This window comes from Manacus vitellinus, unplaced genomic scaffold (assembly GCF_001715985.3).
Source record: "Manacus vitellinus isolate BGI_N305 unplaced genomic scaffold, ASM171598v3 scaffold_43_pilon, whole genome shotgun sequence".
Classification (NCBI taxonomy): domain Eukaryota; kingdom Metazoa; phylum Chordata; class Aves; order Passeriformes; family Pipridae; genus Manacus; species Manacus vitellinus.
The window spans coordinates 2,499,083-2,519,269 of NW_021940560.1; the positions used below are offsets into that span (position 1 = coordinate 2,499,083).

The window sequence follows — 20,187 nt, forward strand, 5'->3', positions numbered from 1 at the left end:
GCCCTTCTCTGGTGTCTGTGCCCTGCTAGACCACTTGCCAAAACTGTTTAAACATAATTCTTCTTGGAGTCCTGTGCATAGTCCCTGCTGTAAGACAAAGTTGCTGAGTGCCAGAAAAATGTGGCAAGGAAAGGCACTTTGCTTCAGCTTTCATGGAATCATGGAATCCCATGAAATCCCATGGAAGGCACCTTAAAGCTCATCCAGTCCCACCCCCTGCCATGGGCAGAGACACCTTCCACTAGCCCAGGTTGCTCCAAGCCCTGCCCAACCTGGGATCACTAAACCAGCTGGGAAGTCAGACTGGAACCACACTACACCCAAACATACAGAGCTCTCAGAGTGTAACAACCCCCCAGTTCCCTCTTCGGTTCTGTACAGAAAAACCTCCAGCTCTGAAAAGCCTCTGACTGTTGCTTTTTGTAACAAGTCAAACAGATGGATTGGAAATAGTATTTACTGTTTATTTCCTCAGCATATCAATATGTGAGGAGCCAGTTTAAATTAGGGTCTGACTGCAAACAAACCAACCCACGCCAAAGCAGTGGAGTAAACACTGGTGTGTTTTGTTTCTTGTCGATATTATGGGAATTTAGAGGGCTGGTGTTTCTGTTTTCACTGGCTACCTCTGACTGGCCCGATTTTAAGCCTTGTAATAGAAGGCAAAGATTATGGGTTTAAGAGATTTTTGTGGGGAATTGCCACAGTCGTTATTCCACAGCACTTCAGAAGGTTGGCACTTCAGAGCTCACAGGCTTTAGCTGCAGGAACAAGATTTCTACCTATTTCAGAGCTGTTAAATTTCCTTTTACACAAGAAGGACAAGTGTGAAGCCGTTGCCAGGTACTCTGATGGTGGGTTTGTGGTGCAGCAATCTGTTCCTTCCTCTCTTCCCTGGCTCCTGCTCCTGCTTTATTTTCTGGGCTGACTTCTTGACCTTTCTGAGAGCCAGCTGAGAGCCCTAAAACAGCAGAAAATCAACACTACCAAAAAGGAGGATGGTTTGGGCCAATTTAATCCCCAAAGCTGGCTCATCTTGAAGCCCTGAAGTACCAGGAATGGGATGGAGACACGTGGCTGAGGACAGAGGGGATGAAATGGCACCTTTTGAGCCATGAAATGGCTCAGCTGAGCTGTGTCCCTGAACTCTGCACACCAAACCACGTCAAGTTTGTTACCACTCAGCCTGTGTGTTATTAATTTAACATCCAGCCCAGCAAATTAGCTAAAATGTCAGCTCTTGACCGGTCTGTCCCACTGGCCACGTGCTTCCAGCTGCAGTTTTCCCAGCCAGCATCTCGTGGAAATAGAGACCAGATGAACCAAGGGAATGCAAAAAGAGTGAATTGAATATCCTCCCCAAATTATTCACTTATTTCAACAAACAAGAAGCACACTGATGTAATATATGACTGGTCTCAATGCTAAAAGCAAATCAAGAGCTGGAATGTACTTACGTGGCGAGACAGTAAATATCTTTGAGTCCTTATAATCCATTAAATTGCAAGAGTATGTCTGCCTGTCTAAATGGAAGGAGACATCTCTTCTCTCCACCACTGTCATTTACTCCTCCGCTTCCTGCTTCTTTAGCCTTTTCTTTTTTATTCCTTTTTTTCTTTTTTCTTTTTTTTTTTTTTTAAGTAGGGCTCCTTTTGTATGTGTGAAACTACTGCTACTCCCACTGAAGTTTTCTCCTGAAAGGCAGAGTTAAAGTGCAGTGGAAATTGGTGGAGCAAAGATGCAGCTTTTCCCCTGGTAGCAGAGGATGGAGTGACACCAAAAATGGGCTCCAGCGGTGTGAGCTGAGCCACCCTCACCCTGTGCCGTGTCTTGGAGCTGTTGGCTTTGCTTTTGGCCACCAGCTGGGATGTTTGCTGTCACCTCCTTGCCTGGTGATGCAGATGAACACCCCAGAACTGACTGGTCTGTGAATGAACACCCCAGAACTGACTGGTTTGTGAAGTGTCCCCATGTTACTCCATTGAAAATTCCTCTGTGTCCCAGCCTGCCCAAAGCTTCGTGGCTGGGCAGACCCAGTGCTTCTCCAGGTGATAAATATACATTTTAGGGTGATAAATGTCGGTTCAGCACAGGGAAATAATCTTTGGCACAATGCTTTAGTCCTGGCAGGGGGCTTTGCAAGCCTTCCCTAAGCCACAGAGTAATCCTGGCTCAGGGTTCCTGTGGGTCTCAGCAGAGGGACCCGAGGTCAGGGTGCACAAAGGGGGTGGAGGAGTCACAGTGTGTGTGTTTTCCAGTTTATCTATCTGTGTCAAACTGATTTGGCAACCATTCAGGTTGCCCTGGAAGTATATTTTGTGTACAAGTGGAGATATTGAAAATACAGTGCTGTTTAATCTTGTTCTCCACTCTCCACATCCTGGTGTTGGTTCCCATGTACTGGCCCCTCATGACTTCAGCTCATCATCAGGTGCATCAAAATGCAAGAAAAAAGTGTCTCCCCCCTTTTTCCCCCCAGTTTCTCAAAACTGTAAGATATGAAATTATTTCTCTGGAATCTACGACGTGTGACACTTTCTATTGTGTCACATATAACAGAATTGCTTGGGAATCAGGTCTTTGTCCTGTGGGAATGATGTTTCTAGAAAGTTTATCAGCTGGCTGATGAAAATCTCTGCAAGGCTCCTCAGCCCCTTCCTGCAGCTCAGAACTCGTGAGATGGTCCCAGCACTGCCAGTTCTCTCGTGATCCTGGTTCTAAAATACCTATTTTTGAAGGCCAGAAGTGCCCTGACCTTCACCTGAGCTGACAGACTTAAAAGAAAATCTGACCTTTTGCACATTCCCAAACAAATGGATGCAGTTGTGGAAGTTTGTCATGGCAGAGGTGACAGGGAAGAAACCCTCCCCAGTTCCCCCACATTTCCAAATCCCAAAAGTCATCCTTTATAAACCAGGTTCACTCCCTGGCTGTGGTTGTTTATTGGCTGAGCAGTAATGGGGTGCTGGCACCTGTCTGGGGTTGGGTTTAGCAGGAGCATCTCTGTGCTCCTGGAATATGGAATTCTTTGCCTCTAGGAGAACACAGTCTGGTTGCTTCTTTTTCTGGGCCTCAGTTTTTGGAGCCACTAAAACCTCATCCAACCACCTCTTCTGCTTGATTGAAATATTAATGAAGCATTAATCCAAATAGCAAATTATTTAGTGAGACATCAGCCAAAATCTCAAGTCTAAAGACTTTTTACACCCTTAGTGTTATAATTTTACATAAATAATATGAATTGGCTTGAATTCTTTATGCAAAGTTATGAATGGGTTTAATTTCTACTGCTTATTACAGACGAGAAATCATCTCTCAATTAGTGACTTGGCTGGTTAGGCTTGTTAGGAGTTTACTGACCCCTAAAACCACCTTTTTGAAAGAAAAATACACATTTTGTGCATAAATATTTGCCATAATATTGTTCATATTATTGAGATTGTGCAAAATTTTAACTTCAGAAAATGCTACCCGGTGTTTACCTGTAAGTCATTTAAAGAATTTAAAAACATGCAGATTCGAACTTAAATATCCTTTATCTAAACAGCTTTTCAGGTAGTTTAGTGATGGAACTGCTTTAATTTCCCTCTAACTGAGCTCCTCACACCTATGAGACCCTCAAGGCTGTGGAGCTGCTATTTTCAGAGGTGCTGAGTGTGTACAGCTGCTGTTGCCTTCCCTCCCTGCTCGGGATGTTCAACACTCCTCAAAATGAGCACACACAGCAGCTGCTGCTGCTGGAGCACCAGAGTCCTGGGAAAATGGCTGGGAGTTTTCTAGCAAGGGTCTGAAAGTGCTCAGAGGAGAGATTTAGATTAGATGTTGGGATGAAATTCTTCCCTAGGAGGGTGGTGAGACCCTGGCACAGGTTGGGTAGAGAAGCTGTGGCTGCCCCTGGATCCCTGGAAGTGTCCAAGGCCAGGTTGGACGGGGCTTGGAGCAACCTGGGCTTGTGGAAGGTGCCCCTGCCCATGGCAGGGGGTGGCACTGGATGATCTTTAGGTCCCTTACAACCCAAACCACTCCATGATTCCCTGATAACTGATTTAGAGCTGTGGGTGTGTGACACGATCACCCTGAGCTCCCACACCTGCCATGAATATCTAACCCATAAACCACATGCCCTTCACCACAGAATCCCCTTGTTTTGGCCAACACGAGTTACAAACTCAACAGAAGCTGAAAAAACTCCCCTTCATTCAGCTTAAAGAATTTTACTTTGGTGTGTTTGAATCAGGGACAGAACTGAAACATGAATAGCATCGAGCTCTCCCATCCTCCAAAACATCATTGGCAAGTCAGTCCCACATCTGCAGGTTCAGTTCTCCATCCCAGGTGTCCAAGCAGGTCTTGAGCAGCAGATTTTTGTGTTGAACTCTCAGAGCTGAAGGGTTTTGTGTTTTCCACGATCGTTCCCTAACTTTTATTAAAACGGGTTTCCACTTGCTGAAAGAGCAATTTTAAAGTGTCACACTCCAGCCTGTCACCAGGGCTTTGCCTGAAAACATCTGGACAGTGGGAACAGCTTTGTGCCAGGGGAAAGTGGACCATTATTTCAAACCTTTCATTTTCACTGCTGCAAATTAACAATTACATGTAATTCAGAATATATACTCTGCACATTCTGGCTGAACAAACCCACTGAGATATATAAAAAGAATCAGGCAGCTCTAGAGATGCGAATGCTCAGACTGGAAATATTTGGTTATTCCCACTGAAACACCACCCCAAACGTTCCTGGTGAGTCCCTGCTACGATGAGGTGGGAAGGACGTTGAAGTTCCCACTCTCAGGGTTATTAAAGAGCTTTTTCAGCCCAGGACACACGTGCAGCTGCAAAGCTGTGTCCATTCACAGCCTTTGAAACGGGAAACTGGGCCCTCAAACCACCAGCAAACAGGAGGAACGTTTGCAGCAGCTCAGTCCTCGTGTTTGCCACCCATGGCTTGTGAGACTCCATTAAATATCTGCCAAGGAGCAGATATTTAATGCCTTAAATGCTTTGCCTTTGATGTTGGATGTCTAAGATTTGCCTCCTTTTGTTTCAGTGGACAAGCAATAAAAACTAATGACTTTCCTTCCTGGTTCACACCTCAAGAATTCAGTGTTCAAGCCTCCCTTATCAAATTAGAGTCGAGAATTTCTTGCCACTCGTACAAATAAAAAAAAAAAATAAAAAAAAAGAGTAAGGAGGAATTATTTATAGAGCTCCAGATCCTGCAGCCTCTGAACAACAGATTAAAGGCACTGGTGGTTATTTCGTGCTGCAACGAATGTTTTACTAATTATGAGCCGTCTATTTTCCTTCCAAATATCAGAATGGGAAGAAAACAAATGTTTAGCAAACTAAGCACTGAGTTTATATTTCAAACAAATCTGTGAGGAAATGTGTCTTGCATTCACAGCAGGCTCTGCTCTATTAATCCATCGTGGGAATCTGAAAGAAGCAGGCAGTGCAGGCAGGATAAGTGCAGGTTTTCTGAAAACTGCCATAAATGTTGTTGTTCTGCAACAGTAAATAAAAGCACAACTTTTATGTATCAATCTTCAGCTGCTCAAAAACCAGTTCAAAGTGGAAGGTGATGTTTGCTCGTGTTGGTGGGGAAGACACTCATGCAAACACACTTCTCCTGCTGCTGTTTGTTTAGCAGAAAAATATAGGACAATTCTGGGGTAGAAATTCACATTTTACATGGGATGTGATAAAAGCACTCAGCTGTGTGTGGCTGCCCCAGCCCTGGAATGCTCAAGGTCACACTGGAGGGGGCTTGGAGCAACCTGGGGTAGTGGAAAGTGGGTGGAACTGGAGGGCTTTAAGGTCCTTTCCAACCCAAACCAGTTCAGGATTCACACCTGAAGGTCTAACACAGTTTATTCCAGATATTCATAAAGAATCACATCAGAAACCCAACCTATTGGGTGACTTCAGGCAGGTTACTTTGCTTTACATCTGTCAGGAAAAGTACTTTGCAAAACTTCTCCAAAATCTGCTGAGGAGAACCATTTTTATGCCTTTCTTTCTTTTATTTTTTTTTTTGCAGCTGTGAACACTTTTCATGTGAGAAATCTGTAGATCCATCACCGAACATCACAAAAAAGAATAAGAAAAAATTCCAAAGAACTGTACTTTTTTCTTTTTTTTTATTATTATTACTTGGTTAGAGAGGATTAGAATCTGATATTTTCGAAAATAAATAAAAATAAAAGGGATTATTTAAGCAGCTCGAGTTCAAAGGCTGCATCTCACAGCGAGTCTGTGTGTTTTGAAGTTTGTAAGAAAATATTCTGAAGCCATTAGGCTGCTGCTGCTGCTGCCTGGGAACAGAGGGGGGACTTAATTAAAGTTTCGAGGCAGAAAAGAGGATGGGGAGAGTTTTATAACCATAGGCTGATATTTTTGAAAAGCATAATCATGTTTTTTTAGTGTGCAAAAGTGCAGGTTTGGAAGGTAAAATTACCAGGATTCGCCTGAAGTTCCTGGGTTCTGAGATTTCACTGTTCTCAGGACAACATCCTGAATGTTTCATCCACAAGGCTGGAGATACATTTAATGTGACTAAAAATGAGCTGTAAATCTTAATTTTTTTTCTGGATAAATCTACAAATTCAATCAGCAAAGGACTTTCCTTTGTTCCTTTCATACTGTTATATTAGTTCCTGTATTTCCCATCACACAGGTGTTACCTTTCAATGTTTCATACCCAGTTTTATAAACCTTTTGCATTCTTATATTGAAATTAGTAGTGGTGCTTAAACACCCTTCTTTTTCTAGTTGTACTTTGTGTTACTGTGTGATTTTGGGGGGCTTTGTTGCATGTGCTGCTTGATAACCCCCCACTCTTTTGACGTGGCAAGAATGCCAGAAAATAGGGGATTTTGGGAGGCATCCTGATCCTCTTCTTTCTTAAGGGGAATTCAGGGAACTGTTGCCAAAGCCTCTGATCACTGAGAGGACAAGAGGAGGGAGGCAGAAAGTGTTCTAGAATTGTGGAATCACAGAATCATTTTGGTTGGAAAAGACCTTTAAGATCATCAGGTCCAACCATCCCCCAGCACGGCCCAGGCCACCACTGACCCCTGTCCCCAAGTGCCACATCCACAGGGCTTTGAAATCCCTCCAGGGTTTAGGACTCCACCTCTGCCCTGGGCTGGACAACCCCTCCCATGAAGGAATTTTCCCTCATATCCTACCTGAACTTTACCTGGCACAGCCTGAGGCCGTTCCCTCTCCTCCTGTCCCTTGTTCCCTGGGAGCAGAGCCCGACCCCCCCCGGCTCCCCCCTCCTGTCAGGGGGTTGCAGAGCCAGAAGGTCCCCCCTGAGCCTCCTTTTCTCCAGGCTGAGCCCCCCCAGCTCCCTCAGCTGCTCCAGACCCTTCCCCAACTCCATTCCCTTCCCTGGACACGCTCCAGCCCCTCCATGTCCTGGTCTGGGGTCCCAGAACTGCCCCAGGATCTAAGGGGAAGAAGGAGCAGTTTGTGTTCAAGATTTGCTCCTGGAAGTATCTGCATGGAACAGCTCAGCCACTTCAGCTTGGAGAATTGAGCCTGACCTTGAGCTTCCAGGGGCTCCAGAGGGGTGGCCTTTGGATATGGAAGGGAAATTAGAAAGGCAATAACTCCAGGGTGCTCCAGGTGCATGGCATGAACAGCACTGGGCTAAGCTATGCCAGTGAACATGGAAATAGGGAGGCTTGGGAAGCCTTTCCTTATTTACTGACACCTCACTCTTGGGAACACCTGTGATTTTTACAATGAACAAGGTGTCATTTTTTTCTTGGAGCCGTCACCTCCTGTCTCATTGTAAGAATTTCCACCTTCCTTTGAAACAAAGCTTTCACTCTTCTGAGTTACAGGAGGAAAAACTTGGAAACATGGGCCCAGCTGTCACAGCGCCAACCACTTGTCACTTGTGATTTCACCACCTAAATATGTGAGAGAAAGTAGCATTATTTAGACCTGTCTGGGGAGTGCTTTCATGTTCCATGGCCCTTCCTTGGGATCCGAGGTGTCCTTTTGTTTCCACACATTAAATAATGTGTTACTCACCAATTTTCCCCCCCTCCCAAGACGAGGAATTATCAGATCCATGTGTGTCTGAGTCCCCTCTGACTCCGTTCCTTCCACTTGGGTCAAACAAGACAAATTTTAGATCTTCAGCACAGGGCTAAATTTACCCAGTTCTGCACACTTGATTTGGCAAAACCATATGGACTTTTTGATACATTCCTCAGAGCTCCTCTGAAACCGTTTCCAAAGTCTGTATTCCTGGATCGTACCCACTGTTCAGTGGGAGGTGTAGAAGAACAACGCCTATTTTGGGAGGAAGATTTCCTGTGAACGTTCCCTGCAGCTACAGCCCCGAAGTGTGGAAGGGGCCAGACCTGTCCTCCCACCTCCTCCCACGCTCCCACACCTCCCCTGGGATCAGGGATCCCGCAGCAGGACACTGGATCAGCTCAGGGATGGACCGAGCGCTGATTTTCTCCCTGTCCTTCAGGCTGAGCTTTCCAGAGCTCTGATCCAGGGAAGGTGGTGGGGATGTGCAGCTGGAGATGCAAAGAGGGCTCTCGGGTCAGCTTTAGCTATTTCTGCAATTCCACTTCAGTTTTTGCTGTGGGTTTTCTCGTGGAAAATCCCCTTTTAACCTGTTAGGCAGGATTTCCACAGGAAAAAATGTATTTGCTAAACACAAGCTGTGAAGCAGCTGACGGATCAATCCCCAGTGATTTGCCTGCAAGTCATCCTGTGGGATATTGGAAGTTTAAATCCTGTTCCCTGAGCAGTTTGCTCTGAGGGGGAGAGCTGGAGATGTGTTTCTGAGCTCCCAGTGGGACTGGAGCCCAATCCTGCAGCAATATCCGATGGGCTTCATCCATAAAACGCTGCATGCACAGGGCCTGAGAAGTGGAGGTGCAATAATAAGAGGTTGGCAGAGAAAAAAACTCTGAGCTGCTGAAAAAAATACATTTGAGAATAATCTGAGCCTCCTTTATGTTTCAGAAACAACAACTGCATAAATTGCCTCGTAACTGCTTTTTATTCTTTAGAGAAATGTTAAAATTGTAAGTAGGTTTTTTTTGTTTCTAGCTTCTGTCAGTGGGCTAAAAATCAGATTATTTGCACCTGAAAGGAGAGAGCTGAGCCCAGGGGTAGGAAACAGAGGGGTGCTGGAATATGCTGAGGGTCTCATGTTGGAGATAAGGAATTGAAAAATGAGCTGATGGAAAAAAATTGCATACCTGTGTAGAGGCATCTTTTTTCTCCTCTTTCCCCAACCCCTGTGATGCTGGTTTGCCCCGTGCAGAGCTGGCTCAGGGAGCTCAGCTGGCAGAAGAGAGTTTTTGTGGAGTCGGTTCTTGGCTGCCTCATTTTCTGCACTGATTCACCCCAAAGTGAGCCAAACTCTGAAGGCAGGAGTGGGCAGGACAGCAGAGCAGCCAGGACACCTCCTCCTAATTTCACATCACCTTTAGATGGATTTAACCCCCATCTAAAATATCCTTCTTAACATTTTAGAGTGATTTAGAGCCGTTTTTAAGTTTTGGGTGGTAGCACGAATCTGGGAAATACAAGTGTCTTCATCAGCTCCTGCTTCAAATAAGTGTGGAAAGTCTGGACTCCTGGGGGTTAAAATTTGGATTTACTTCTGTGTGTGCCTGTGTTTGTCAGGGTTTGTAAGAACAGCAATATACAGAAATTCGCTTTTAAAAACAAAACCAGAATTGTCTGCGTTTTTCTCAGCAGAAACCATTAACTTGGAATTGAATGCACCATTTTGTTTCACATCAAATGCTTTGCTTTGAGCTTTTAGACACTCTCCAAGTTTCAGGTCTCCTCTGCTCTGCTGTAAAATCCAATCTGAACTTGCAAATAGTTTGTTTACTCCAGAATCACGGTGTTTGGTTGTTTTTTTTTTTTTTTTTGGAATATAAACGATTCCTTTTTGCTGCCAGCTCTCCCTCCTGTGCAGGCTCGTGGAGTTGGGCCACTTCCCCTCCCCAGCACTCCCAGTGAGTCAGGACTGCGGGTGGAACTGGAGCTCTGTCGCTGCCAAGAATAAAAAAAAAACCCCACTGCTTTGGAGAGCAGAAAAACTTCAGGGCATCATTTTTTTTATTTCCATCATGAAAACCCGAAAAGCTGCGCTTCAGCATTTGGGTATTTTTGTATTGCTGACGATCCCTCGTCTTTGAAATCCAAAACGTTCAGCGCGCACATCGATTGAAAAGCACCAAACCCCATCCAAATGCAGCTCGTGATGTCTCAGTGTGCCGAGAGCTTCACCTTCAGCCAAAAAGCCACCAAGGCCCTTGACCACGTTCTTCATCCCGTGGCATTTTGAGGGCTTGTTCTTGGGTGGCTTCAACCCCAGGGAAAGCTCCCCTTGCAGTCCAGTATCCGGTTGGCTGAACCGACAAGTTTTCTGGAAACTCCCCTCCAATCTGAGCTAAAATTAATTTCTCTTTGATGCTGAAATCACAGCTGTGACAAATATTCAGCCCTCTCCGTGATTCATGTGTTCTCTCCGAATGGGAAGTGTCAGAGTAGCACAATTTAGTAACTTGTGTTTACTTCCCCCTGGTTCAGCAATTCTAATTTAATGGGGGATCAGTTGATCTCCAGACCCACCCTGTTATTACCTGCCTATATCCGACTCCTTCCCTTTTTTCCAACCTTCCTCTTCCACCTGAATACAAAATATTCTGTGTCCTGCAACGTCACCGAGCAGGGGGAGCATTTTCTGGACTGAATGCTGCAGAACTGATTTAAAATCTTTTTTTACAGAGAGTATTTTCTTGTGTCAAAACAGGCCCCAGTTTACCTGCAAAGTGTGTTTAATCTTCTTTCTCTCTCTCTTGGCAGAGTTCCTTTGAGCCTGGTGACCCCCCAAGCCACGTGCCCACCTCCAGAAAGGTAAGGCAGCGCTGGACACCTTGAGAGGTGTGTTGTGAGCTTTCAAATCTCAGTTCTGCTCCCCAAGCACCCCAAAAGAAGGGATGACACCTGTTTTCCTGTTGTTCCCACCTGTCCCTTTCCATCTGGATTAGGCCACATCATTCCTGTACAGCTCCCTCCCTGCTAATCACTTAATTTACAAACTTCTCCTTTTACCAGAGCCCCAAACCCCAGTTTGGTGCACGCTTCAAAGTCACACTTCCTGCCATTTTTTTGCCTTTTGGTTCCTTTGAAACCATTTCAACACGTTAGAATTGGTTTCCTGCACGTCACAGCTGTTTCTCTGGCGATTGGTTTGTGTTTGAGGCAGAAACCCTGGTGGTCTTCCACGCAATTAAATTCAAAATAGCTGCGGGGATCCTGAAATGAAAACATATTTCTCTGCAGAACTGTCATCCTACCCGGTCCCTTCAGCTGAATCCTTGCTGTTCTCTCCCTCGGGATAAAATAATGTGTGTTTTAAGGCTGGGGTTTCTCTTTTCTGTCTCGTGGCCGTTAGAGCTGTGTAAATGAAACCTGGTTGTGCTGAACAGCTGGGAGTTGTATTTAAAAACCTCCCGTTAAGGCAAGTGAATTAACTAAGTAACAAAGTTAAAACCTGCACACTGAGAGGCCAAAGTGGTATCAGAGTCATCCCAGTCTTAGCAGGAACAGCTGAGCACAAGGGAAAACATGTCTGGGAAGGAAGTGAGCTCTGCTTGCACATTGTTCTCCTGGGCATGACTTACTGTAAGAACTTGCCAAACCTACCTTGTTAAAAGTCAGACGGTCCCAGTCGTGAGGGATTTTTAAAAATTACCTGCATTAGAGGGATTTTCTTGACTTAGGGCTGATTTGGTTCTCCTGCTCACAGCAATGTCATGTCAGTCGAGGGAATGCAGTGAAATGCAGCTCATCATATTTAGCTGAGGTATCAGCAAAAGGAAAAAAAAAATCTGTGCCTGGTTTTATAAGGAATATTTATTTTATGTGACAAGAGGAGTGGAAAAGGTATTGTTTTTAAATGGTCAGTCTATAAATTCCAGTACTTCTAGTGGAATATCGAACAGCTCAGTCAAAGATGAAGGATTTGAAGTTTTGTTTTTTCATGGTGATGCCTCAACCCTGCACTTTGTAGGGTTCCCCTTTGAGAAGGATTTTTAGGAGGGCACCATCACCCTCTGCCTGCCCCTCACTGTGTCACCCTCCACCAAAGGAGGACCTGGCTCCACACTCTCCTTTCCACATGGAATTCGAAGCTGCTCAAAAAACATTTTATTCTGCATTTGACTTTCCTTTTTTTTTTTGGGTGCTGAAAAACTGCATTTTTGCATGAATTTTCATGAAAAGTTTAGATGGATTTAGATTTTTGAGGGCAAGCTTTCGAGGCAGTTTACTATTTTGTGAGTCAGAATTGAGCTGGAAAACTGGTTGGAAGTGGAATGGCTGAGATCACATGGTGCCTTTCAAGTCAAAGATAGCTCCACTTGCTCAAGAGATGCTTTCATGTGGTTTCCAAGGGAAATAGTGACTTCTTATAAAATGTTTAGAAGAGAGCCAGTGTCCAAGTGCCTGGTGGCAAAGTTCTACTATTTCAGCCCCAAACACATTTTTCCAGTTAAATTAAACACGTGTTGGTGATGAATAAAACACCTTTGGAAGAAGGAGGTTGAGCAGGAGTTTAATATCCTTGACAAATTAGATCCCCAAACCCTCCTCTGCTGCAGTTTAGTGAAGGTGGGAAGAATTAGCAGGTAAAGTACCAGGAACCTTTGAAAACTCCTCGTGCTGCAGATTTAGTGCTGATGGGTTGAGCCAAGGAGGGGGGGAGAGCTGGGCTGTGGGGTCACAGAATCATTTAGGTTGGAAAAGCCCTCCAAGATCAGGATTCTTCATGGAGCTGCTGCTTTCCCAAGATGCTCAAACCCTTCTCTGCTTGCAGCAGGCCCCAGAGTTTGGGGTTCCAGAGGTAAATACAAAGCTGTTCATGTCTTGTTCTCTGTGTGTTAGGCTTTTCATAGCACAGATCATTATCCTGACAGTTGCATTTTAGTTTGTCTTGGGGGGTTTCCTTAATTTTTGACTTTCGTAGTTTGTCGTGTTTTTAAACAAAATGACATAAAAGTTCACAACAGCTTTAATTTCTGGTCCCCTGGTGTTTGCTGCTGCTGAGGTTTAAGTGGTGTATTTAAATTAATATTTCCAGTGTATTCAGACATGCTGAGGGGTGACAACAGAAAACTGAGTTGTGTGTGACATCCTTACTCAAACACCCCAAATCCTCAGCTAATAAAAAGTGATATTAAAGCTGAGTCTGAAACCACTCAGCCAAAAAACCAAAGAAGCCTTAATTTATCCCATTGTGCCAAATACAAGCAGCAGAACCCTTAGCTCAAATCCAACCCTCAATGTCTGTGTTACAAGGAGACTGTAACTTGTTTTCTCATTGCTAAACCCCATAAATATTTCAGGCATCGTACCAGGGCTCCTCACTTGCAACAAGCTTTTACCATTCCACTGACTAATTGTTCTGGGTGTAAAGAGCAGCTCAGGCAACCCAAATAATCCCCTGGAAGCAGTGCAGACCTGCAAGCCCAGGGGTTCACACATGGGACTCTGGGAATTATTTTTTGCCTATTGATGCTCCCCAGGTCATCAAAATATCCATCAAATATTCAAAATATTCATCGAAATATTAAGCTAATTTTGGTGGGTTTAGCTTCTCTCTCTCTGTGTTTTCTTCTAATCCAAGAAATGGTGGGTTTTTTTGAGGTGCAATTCAGCATTTTTTCCCATTTTAAGTGTTGGGGTCACCAATCAGTGATACCACTTTGCTAGTGCCAACCTTTAATACATTTTTAGACAAGCTTTACTTCACTAAAAGTATCATCAGTGCCTGTGTCTAAAGTGGGCAGGGGATGTCTGAGCTTGGCCTAAGAGTGTCTGCATGGCCAGAGGCAGCCCAGGCCTGGGGGGAGATGGCTGAGCTCCCATTTGAGCCCTTTTACCAGTGGCAGCACTAATTTGTGTCCTTCTCCTCTCTCCCAGCCATCAGTTTTCATTAAGCTGATAGAAAATTATGTCTCTGAGATGTCCACCTGGCTTTGTGATCTGATTAAAATTGGTCCAAAAGTTACTGGGCAAAGGGGAGATGGGCAGTGTGATCACAGGGCTCTGTTTAACTGGAGGAACAAGCCAAGAATTATTGGATTACAAAACTATATTGTGCATTTTTTGAGATATTTATGTCTCTTATAAAGCCTTTTCCTGGTCCATATTTACCACCAATGGCAGGAATATAAACTATAAACTTCACCCCTGGTTTGCAGTGACATTTTACCTGGAAATCAGTGTTGGAAAATGAGGAGGATCTTCCAGAAGCAACAGCTTCTGAGAGGAGCAGGAGCAGTGTGACCATCCTAAGGGTGAACATTAGCAAGGCTCCTACATTTGGAAGACATTAGGTAGTTTATGTACTCTTTTATGCATGGAGCCTCCTAATAGTTACTTCTGGTGGATCTGCAAAACAGAAAAGACTTTAGGTTAAAGGAATAGTAATGAATCATTTATGAGATATTATCTGCGAAGATGGATTGGTTCCATCTGGTGCAGTAATAAAAATAATAATGCTTAGCAATTACAGAAATGCTTTACAGGTTTCCAGTGTGTGCATCACCAGCATTAATCTAAGATCTAGCCCATAGCACAGTTTTTAAGAGCTTGTAAAAGGGCTTCTTCAGCTTGGACATCCCATGTTATTTATTTACTTTTAACAAGGAAATTCGTCGTGGTGGAGTTTTTAAGCTGGTTTGGGGAACTGAGTTGTAGCTCCTCGGCCTAAAAGAGGGCCCCAAAATTAGTTTCTTTTCCCTTCTGTTAGTCTGAGTTGCTGCAAATGTCCAAGAGAAATCCAGCTCTATGGGCAGGTGTTCATCATCATACAAATGGTGGAAAAGTCCTGCAGGACTGACATTATCTCACAGTTATTTGGTAATCTCAGGTTTTGTGCCTTTTTTTTTTTTTTGAAGGCCAAGGGATTCTGAAGCAGAACAGAGTCTGACAGTGGTTGTGTCCATGTGTTAGGTTTCATATACAGGATATATTTCATATAGAGGATCTTGTTACCTGAAAGAAATAACTTTTGTTCAACCCATGAAGAAATCAGATATCTGAAGTGGTGTTTTCCCATAAAACATCCTTTAGATTCTTTATTTAATTATTAAGCCTAATTTAACCAACAGAATGAGTAGTGAGTTTAATTTCGTCCTGCTTGGGTTTTCATTTGAATTCTTGGAGAAAAAGGAGTGATGATAACTTTAGGCAAGAGAAAATACTGGAATATCTGTTGGGATTGTTTATGTGCTCCCCAGCAGACAGAGGTGGGGTAAACCAGGCAGGATTTATAGTAAGTGCAATTTAATATATAAGTATATAACTGATATTTTGAGCACGTCCATGGGCTCTGTGAATACACAGATCGAAACATCCTCTTACTATTTATTTAGGAACATGTGTAAGGGTGGCTTGGAATTGGCTTCCGTGCAGTGTAACCTGTGACCTTGAAAGCCAAGGTGCCACGTGAGCTCTGGCCTTGGAAATCTGTTTATCTGCCCACGTCAGAGATAAGACCCGGGCTTTGCACTGACCGAGGGGCACTAATGCCATTAACTCTGCTCAAGAGGAATCTCTGTATCTGACTGGGGTGGGTTGTGTGTTTTCACCTGCCAAATATTGGGTTTGGAGACATTTAACACTTCTTCTAGAGAATAGAAAGGTTTCATTGTAACTAAAACATTAATTCGACCAAGCAAGACGTGATTTCCTTAAGCAATATTCTGTTAATTCATAGATAATGAGATTAATTAAAACAGATGGGAAAAAACCTCCAGTGTTTCATGTGCAGGGAAGATGATGGGCTCAGTTTAGTCATCCCTGGGTGCTGATCATCATTTATGAAGCAGAGCAACAGTTTGGTACCAAGTACCCCTTTAATCAGGAGTGACCTGGAAAGCAGCTCTGTCTCCTTATCCCGTTATCTGGGTCAGTGTTACATGGAATAACCTGCACATGGAGGAGCATCAGCAGAGCAAAGTCCATCCTGGCAGCTCCCAGGTGCTGCTGGACCTGCTCTGCTCCCAGCCTGGAGCTTCCCGTGTTGCCTCCAGCTCCATGCTGGGGCTGTTCTCGTGTCCTCACCTGGACACCTCTGTGGTCATCCCAGAGCACAGGGCACAGGATTGTGTCCGGGTGGTTCTGGGATATCCCCAGTGAGGGACACTCCACACCCTCTCTAGGCAGCCTGTCACCCACACAGGGAAGAAGTTTTTCTTCCTCATGTCCAGGTGGAACTTCCTGGGCATCAGTTCCTGCCCGTTCCTCTTGTGCCAGTGCTGGACCCCCCCAGCAGAGCCTGGTCCATCCTCTGCCCCCTCCCTACACACACTGGGGAGGTCCCCTCTCAGTGTCTCCTCTGGTGGCTGAACAGCCCCAGCTCCCTCAGCCTTTCCTGTCCCAGAGATGCTCCAGACCCTTCAGCACCTTCGCAGGAGAATCATTTCCCAGGAGCTCCATGTCCCTCCTGTCCTGAGGAGCCCAGACCTGGACACAGCACAGCAGATGTGCCTCACAGGGCTGAGCAGAGGGGCAGGATCCCTTTGGTTCTTTGCTGGGTGGCAGCTCCTGCCTATTCCCACCTGACAAACTGTGGCTAAAAGAAATTATGTCTTGTAACCTACTTTTCCTTCCATGACTCCTCCAAAGCCTGGAGTGCACCATGGAAATGCAAATGCACATCAGCCATTGGAGGAGGATGATAACCCTCCAAACTGCTGTGGAAACCTGGCCAGAAATTTAGGAGGATGAACGGAGGATGATTCTGAATGGGGGGTGGAGCTCCCTTGGGATGTATTTTCAATACCACATAAGAGTTCAATTCCCTCTAAACTGGCTTTGTTTCATACAGTGGGGCATCAAAATAACCCCTCTCAAGCTGGTGGTGCCCAAGAGCTTTGACTAATTCATCCCAGCTGATCTTACTTTGAGGTGGTTGGATCTCCTGGCCCCAGGAGACTGCTCTGGGCTGCTGCCAGAGCTCACCAGCCAGGACAGGCAGGAAGGAAAATGTGCTTCTGCCAGAACTGGAATCGTGGCCCAAACCCACTCCCAGCAGCAATTTAAACCAAGAGGCCACGGTGAACAGGATCAGCTGTGCCATCACACCCCCCCTGGTTTTTAACCTCTCCTGGAGGTGTTTTCACTCCCAGGGGGAATGGTCAGAACTCAGAACAGGAAACTGCTGCTGCAAGATATCCCAGGTGCCTTGTTTCCAGTAACCATCATCTGCAAAATCTAGTCAGGCTAGTAAATAAGTGGGGTGATATTTCTTTCTTTCTGTCATTTCTCTCCTTAAAAAGCGATAATTATAGTGGAGAATATTGTCCCAGAGTTCCAAAATAATTTTCGGAGAAAATGGTCTTTGGTTGTTTCTACTCAGATGGGAGCTCAGCAGGTAAAGGGTTTGAGAACACTTTGAAAGAAATGAGTTACAAAACAGCAGCACTGTTTGTTTAGGATGTATAACTCCCTTTTTTCCCCAGCAGGGTTATACCCAGAGCTGAGCTGCAGCACTGAGTCATGTGTTGGGTTATCTGGTGCTAATGGCTCAATAATTGTGATAACATCAGAAATCACTATCACTCCTTGCTGAGAAATTACTTGTTACCATCCTCTTGTTTAAATATGGCTGTGATAGCTCTGAAATTATTTCCAGGACTGTTTGGAGGCTTCCCCTCATTTAACCTTCCAGATTTTAGTTATAAAAATAAAAAGCTTTGTTTGCATGTGTGGGAAATTCTTGGTTCTACCTTCCCTGTGCTGAGCTGCCTTTGTACATCTTCCCAGTGCTTTCCAGCCATGTGTGATGTTGAGCAGGTTTTATTTTATCTTTTTTAGTATCTTGTAAAGATCCAGTACCTTGGTTTGTAAAATGTGCAGGGAAAAAAGGTGTTAATGGCTGATAAGAAATAACCTTAAAAACGCAGCTCGTCCCTTTCTTTCATCCTCTGTCGTCATCAGTGCATTCTGTAGTTGTTGCTTTTGAATGTTGGATTATCAAACTGATAACAAACTGGGCAAAACTGATTTGTTATCCTCCTTGTCTGAGTAAGAAGAGTTGGTCTCCCTTAGTGGAATTCCCTGTGAAAATGAATCCCACCTCAGAGGTACCTGTGGGTCCTTTGGTCCCAGGAGCCCCAAAATATCCAGAGTGTTTGGGGAAGATGAAGCTGAAAACAAATTCCAAAAGTATTTCTGTTGCTCCTGCCTATGTCCTTAGGATATGACAACTCAGGGAATCAGGTTCTGAATTATTAGAAACCTGAAGAAAAATTCCAGGGCCACCCCACAGCCAGTATTTTCCATACCATGAAGACACAAGAAGCTGTGTTCTCACTCAGATCTTGCTGCAAGTGAATCACTGATGATGATTTATCACAGAGGACAGATTCCTCTTATTTTTATTACTGGGCATCCACAGAGTGTTAGGTTATAACTAGAAAAGAGGAATTCTCTCTGTATCCTTCTGTGCTTTGCAACCTTTCAGTGATGTTGTAGTTTACTTACTCAAACTGAGTGGTACTGATGTGGAAAGTGTGGAAATTCAGGGGAGGGATCACAAAATGACACTAAAATTGGTGTAGAACTCCAAGCTTCCCAGCTCCTGCTTTCTTCCTTCAGCTGCCCTTGCAGGAAAAAGCATAACAGATTCTGTTTCAAAAATCAAAATAGGGTCATTTGGAGAATAACCTTTCAGCCATAAAATGTTGATGAGTGCTGGGCAGGACAGGTACTCTCCATTTACACACCTGAGCTGCAGGTGATCAGGGGAACATGGAACACAGCTATGGAATAACTCCCTGCCCACGGAAACAAAAGTCCCATACCTTCAAAATGTCATTTAAAATGTCAGGGAGGGAGCTTTAAAAATGGTGTTTCCAGAATATTCCTATCATTATGAGTGACATCAATGGCCAGATTATCAACTGTGTAAGGACTGGGACAAATGGCCATTAGGGAATTATTCACTGGGAGAGGGAGTGTTGTGGTTTGGAGTGTGAGGTTGAGTCTGATTTTATTTCAGGCAGTTCCATCTCAGCTCGGGCACTGGGATCTCTGACCCTCTGTGCTGTAGGACTGGTCACACCAGCCTTGTTTCTCCTGCCTGGAGGAGATGGGGTGATGGGAACTCTTTATCCATGAAGAACAGTGAAGGCTGTGGGGCAGGTGTGAACAAGGTTAACCATATTCCTCCGTGTGGGAATCCACGTGGAGGAATGCCAAGAGCCTGTTTGCTCGTGCCAGTGGTGATTAATAAGTGTACAAGTAGTTTGACTTGGAGTTTGTAATTTGTGCAAAGGTTTGTAACCTAATTGGCCTGAATATCTTCGGGATATAACAGCTGGAGCTGTGCCAGGGGAGGGTCAGGCTGGATACCTGGAAAAGGTTCTTCCCCCAGAGGTTGGTTGAGCACTGGAACAGGGAAATGGTCACGGCCCCAAGGCTGCCAGGGCTCAAGAAGTGTTTGGGCAACGCTCTGAGGGACAGGGGGGGATTGTTGGGGTGTCTGTGCAGGGCCAGGGATTGGACTGGATGATCCCTGTGGGTCCCTTCCAGCTCAGGGTATTCCATGGTTGTGTGCCAGTCCTGGTAAATCCTGGCACTTCCTAAAAGTCATGACAACCAGTGAGCCCGTGGTGACAGACTGGCTACAAGAATCCTCTCAGTGAGGGGTTTTGAAGGAATATGTCCATTAAGAGGGAAGTTCTTCCCTTGAAAGTGTTTTAGGACTTGTTGGTTTACATTTTTTAAAGTTTCTTGAGCCTCTCTGCTTTTCTATTTTATTTTTTATAATTTTAAATGAACCCATGCATATAAAAGGTGGAGAGAAGGAGGGACAGACTCATTTCCAGAGTATATTCCTGATTTAGCAGGGCTGTCAGAGCAGTGGGGTTTGGTAGTGAGTGTTCCACAACCCCCACGAGGTTTGACATGTTTGGTAGTGAATGTTCCACAACCCCCATGAGGTTTGACATGTTTGGTAGTGAATGTTCCACAACCACCACGAGGTTTTACATGTTTGGTAGTGAGTGTTCCACAACCACCATGAGGTTTGACATATTTGGTAGTGAATGTTCCACAACCCCCACGAGGTTTGACATGTTTGGTAGTGAGTGTTCCACAACCACCACGAGGTTT

At 44.7% G+C, this 20,187-nt stretch overlaps 1 long non-coding RNA gene across 1 annotated transcript in view; it reads left to right on the forward strand.

The window, feature by feature from the left end:
• The window catches only part of LOC108640776, a 146,140-nt gene that overhangs the window by 70,326 nt on the left and 55,627 nt on the right, over positions 1-20,187 (forward strand). Inside the window, exon 3 of the long non-coding RNA XR_001921467.1 lies at positions 10,864-10,914. This is a non-coding gene — a long non-coding RNA (uncharacterized LOC108640776). The remainder of the gene's footprint in view (positions 1-10,863; positions 10,915-20,187) is intronic.